Consider the following 5,274-nt stretch of genomic DNA (forward strand, 5'->3'; position numbering starts at 1 on the left):
GGGAGAGAGTAATTTAATCCAACAAGAAACAACAGCAGGGCTGTGGTTTAGAGAATGGATGGCTTGGAGGTGGCCAGGGAGAGTAGGATGGGATGATGATGGCTTAGGCTGGAGTATGAGCCACCGTGATGGGAGCCATGGTCCGCTGAAGAACTATTTAGATGTGGGATCAGCGTCACTTGATTTAGCTTGGGGAGCAAGAGAAAGAGAGTCTTTGACTCCAAGGTGTGAAACATATGTAGTAGTCTTTAGTGTAGACTCATCAACTTAATGAAATGCAATCAAGTATGACCAGCCATGCTGTAGAGAACCCTTTCTCCAAATTTTACCACCCCTATTGTGGGCTAGGCACTCTGCCAAATGGCTTATCTACCCCTTATCCTTAATCTTCATGACAACCCTTGGAGGCTAGCGCTGTTAGGATTCCCATTTCACAGGCAAGGAAGGCGAGGCTTAGGAGAGTGAGGAGGAGCTACGTTAAATTTCAGGTCTATCTGAGCATGGTCCTCGCGTCTCTGTTTCCCAAACTTATCTGATGACAAGACTCACGTGGGACACTTGGTAAGTGTCCACGCTGCCCGGTCCCCTCAGGCACCTGCTGATTGGGTGAGTCAGAGACCCAGAATTGGTGTTTCCACAGACTTTGTCACCAGGCCACTTTGGGAAGCACTGACTCATGCTGCCGGGACTTGGCCACAGAAGGAGCATTTGCCGTCACCTTACCCCTCACTCTGACTAGTTTTTAATACACAGAACTTATTGCAACTTGAAATTTTTCTGTATTCTTTATTGATTTATGGTTTTTCAACCCCTGTAGAATGTAAGAGGGCACCGATCAGATCAGCTCCTGGAACATGGCAGGACCAACACCCTCGTCCGTGCCCCTATTCTCTTCCTGGAAGCCCTCTGGAGCCTTCCTGCTCCCATTCTTGCTCCTCCTTCACCCACTTTCCATTTCCTGCGTGAAATGTAAATCCCATCCCCCACAGGCCTCAGAGCCAGACCCGCTGGCTTGGCCCATGCCTGCTCGCCTCTTCCTCCCAACTCTGTCCCTCAGCTCCAGGCAGTCACACAGGCCTCCAGGGTGTTTTCCAGTCCCTCCAAGAGACCTGCAGTTCCCCAGAGCACCTTTCTTGGAGGGGCCAGTGCCGTTTGGTGGGGCGGCGAGGTTAAAGACCACTCTGGTGCCCACCGCTTTGCCCACTATCTTTCCCGGGTCTCCCCTGAGCTCTTCAGGAGAGAACCACTTGCTTAGGAGAGGCTTGGGAAGGATGTGCATGGTGACCATGCCGCAGATCTGGGGTGGAAAGTGCAAGAAGGCGTCCTGAGCAGGAGGTCAGGAGGGCCGCTGAGCCATTTCCGAGGGGAACGGCGGGCCTGGGCTGGTCAGGGAGAGGGGAGACTGCCGGGAGGTCCCCTGCATGAGAACTCTGCGGCAGCTCCCTGGGTGGGCCAGGCCGGCCCAGCCTCGCTGTGTTCTGTGCAGTTGAAAGAAAGCTGCGGGGCGGAGGGCCCTGGCTGCTCGGGCCGTGGCCATGGGCTGCACCACACATGGCTAAAGTACACAGACTATTAGCAATCAAGGAAGGACCTCCCTGCGAGGGAAAATGACACAGGGGTTACTTCACTGTAAACATCCCGAGAACAAGCACCGGTTCCTTTTAAGGGCTGTCTTTACTTCCTTTGAGAAGTTGCAAATGCCCCCACGGCGGGCTTTGGCGCTCAGTCACATGTGGGGGAGGAGGGACTCCTGTACACATAGACACTCCCGGTGGGAGGAAGCCCCGAACGCCATGAGGATTTGCCGGGAGTCCGCCATGAGGATTTGCCGGGAGTCCGCACCCTGAAATGGATTCTGCTGATGCACAGAACCAATAGCACTTGCAGCAGAAAACGGGGCTGCCTGCCGAGAAACGCAACCCCTGACAGCGGGGTGCAAACGTTCTTTTCAGTTGTATCCTCCCAGCACCTTTGTTTTACAGGTTGCTTTTAAGAGAAGAAAATGTAGTATTCGCTCCTTGCTTGTGTAAGAACAAATTGAAATCACATGGGTCATTTATCAGGCCCTCGTGAGAAAAGGAGGGACAGAGACTTATCAGGTGTTTGGAACTTCAAATCCTATCCACGAATGTGATGCCATAGCCCTCTGGGGTCTTTTCAATGAGTGGCTACAAGTTGTCTCCCTTCCTAGGAAGCTTAATAACAGTATTTTTTTTTAAGAGACAGGGTCTCGACTGTCACCCAGGCTGGAGTACAGTGGCACAATCAGAGCTCACTGCAGCCCCCAACTCCTAGGCGCAAGTGATCCTTCCACCTTAGCCTCCCAAGCAGCTAGAACTATAGGCACATGCCACCACCCTTGGCTACTTGTTTTATCATATTATTATTATTATTTGTAGAGATAGGGTCTTGCTCTCCTGTCCAGGCTGGTGGCAAACACCTGGCCACAAGTGATCCTCCTGCCTCGGCCTCCCAAAGCACAGGGATTATAGCTGTGAGCCATTGTGCCCAGTCAGCAATTTTTGGAGAGAAAGATTTGTAGGTTGTATTGATGGCTATTAAACTTGTGAGTGGCAGAAGGCCCTACACTAGCTTAAACAGCAAAGGAACTTTCTGGGCTTCTGTAGCTGGGCAGTTCGGGGATGGCTCAGGGACTCAAGTGGTAACAGTGGAAGCTAATATGTATTGAGCATGGCACACAGATCACACAAGTCCCTGCATCTAACCCTCACCAACTCATGACACAGGTTCTATCCTCAGGCCATTTTGCAGATGGAGAAGTTGAGAAGCAAGAGTCACAACTAGAAAGCGGCAAAGTCCAGCTGAGTCCCTAAGCCCTGCTCCGACTCAGTTCCGAGACCTGCACCCTCTGAACTTACCCCATTCTCTCCTGCTGCTTCCTGCAGGGAGAAAGGCAGTGGCCGGAAGCCCTGCTGGACGGCCTCCTTGCCCAGCGACTCCAGGCCGAGGGCGGTCTCCCCAGTTTGCTCTGCTGAGCAGGTCACAGGGCTCCACGGGAAGTAGACGTGTGTCTGGGCACTGTGACAAGTGGAGATTCTGTGGCCCAGTCACGGCCTTCCAGAGATGTAGTTCCCTGTGGTCAGAACCTCCAATTCTCAAGAAAAACCAGAAAGTTGGATTTTTTAAAACAAAAGTTTCTGCTGTGGGAAATGCTATGCAGTCCTGACAAAATACATCTTGGAGTCACCAGTATCAAGCCCTGCTCTCCAGATGATCCCTGGAGAATTCAGCTTCAGCTGCTCACCTATCCCTGAAGTAGACCCGGGCCTGGGGCGTTCTGCCCACTGTGGGACCGGATCTGCTCCCTGGTAGAGGAGGGACTGTGACTGGCAGCCCCACCAAGCCACCTGGTGTGTGGAAGGACAGTCCCCAAAGAAGAAGCCATAGGGTAAACTCTAGGCCTTTTCTAGAGCCACGTGTATGAATCCGTAGTCCCACAGGCCAAATCATCAGAGAAAAAATATTCCATTCAAAAGCTGAAGTTGCTTATTTTTTTGAACCGTATCAAAGCAGAGATGAACACACTGGGCTGCTGTGAGCAGCGGTGCCTCTTCTCCAGCCTCCTCCAAGGAATGTGCCTTGGCCAGAAAGTAGGGGACCCTCTGAGGTTGAATTGAAAGTGTGTTTTTCATTTCCTATTCCCATTTCAGCCTGTCTGATGAAATAAATACAAAGGAACCAGATCCCGCCCCTTTGTGACATTTGCTAATTACACCAGAGACTTTGCTTGCAAGGCATTCCCACCTGGGCTGGGGTCTGGACTAGGAGTAGCAACTTTCTGGGCCTTCCTAATTTGGGTTCTAGCTGCATAGCCCATCTGGAAGAAAACGTGGTGTGTTCGTGGTAAACCTCAAGTTTATAAATTGTTTAGTTCTCCAGGCATAAATCTTGTGACTATTCTCTCACGCTTGATAGAAACCATCACTTCGAGGGAGGGCTTGATGTTGAGGTGTGCTATGTGGTGCAATGAGTTGGGTGCCAGCAGGGGACCCTTCTGACCTCAATCTTCATGGCCCCCACCCCGCTAACTTGTCACATAACCAAATATTACACTAGTACTTGCTTTCCTCAGGTTGAATGCATTGTGTGCCTATGTTAGCTTAAATGGGTTACACGGATCAGGGATGACAGTGCATTCTTACCTGTAACATGACCTGCTATGGACTGAGTCTGAACTGTTTCATGCACTACACATATCCCTTTCTTTCATAACCAATCTAATAATGGGTATTTTGGGCCCATTTTTCTCAGAGGAAGAAACTGAGTTTTCAGGACTTGAAATGAATCTATATGTGTGTGTACACACACATATATAGTTTTCTGTAAACTATATATTCCTTATACAGTGTAAGCTCCTAATACAGGAGTATCAGGATGTTTTTCGCTACAGCTAATAGAAACCCCCAACTCCAAACAAGAAAACATTGAATATAAGCACAAGTCCAGACGTTGGATGGCTCTGAGGCTGGTTAATTTCACATCTCAAAGGACACCCTTGGGAACCCAGGTTCGTTTTTTCTGTTTGCCATCCTTGGCAGTAGCTGTGTCCCACACAGATATGCCCTCACCCAGAGTGAGGGAGGTGGCCCAAGTGTGTCCTTGGGGGCCCAATTCCCTATTTCACACTTGATGTTCAACATTCTGCACCTCAGTCTCTGTGGTTTTTGGTACCAGTGACACCAGTAATACCCATTTTCTTCCAATTAACAAGGAAGTTGAGAAGAGTTCTTAGCTTAGGTTTTAGACAGGATGCGTGCATCAGTCAGGGCGCTGAACCAGTGAGAACTTTCTCCACTGAAAGTGACTCAAGTCGCGTGTCCTCATTTCTGGCTTCTGTTCTCTGTATTGAGAGAGAGCTTGGATTTGGAAATCTGGTTCCACCCCTTTGTGCCTCAGTTTGTGCATCTGTTTAATGGGGATCTCATTAGAACCTGCCTCTAAAGGTTGCTGTAAAGATTAAGTAATTTAATACAGGGGAAATCCTTAGTACAGGGCCTGGCCTGTCGTAAATTATTAATGTTATTCTCTAAGCTTCCTGCTGCTGCAGGGGACATGGAGGAAAACGCTCTGACATGACATCTGTACAGCTTGTGTTCCAAAGGAAAAGAGAGGGCTACTTCTCCACCTCTGATCCCAGGGGCGGACTCCATGGGCCTGACTTGTGTGTGGTGCCTCCTGCCAAGGCTAGGCCCTGTGGCAAGGCCCTGCAAGGAATGTGCTGAGCAGGTAATACTCCAGGTTACCCCCAACCAC

The sequence above is a fragment of the Macaca thibetana genome, chromosome 15, assembly GCF_024542745.1.
Source record: "Macaca thibetana thibetana isolate TM-01 chromosome 15, ASM2454274v1, whole genome shotgun sequence".
In the NCBI taxonomy this organism is placed as follows: Eukaryota; Metazoa; Chordata; class Mammalia; order Primates; family Cercopithecidae; genus Macaca; species Macaca thibetana.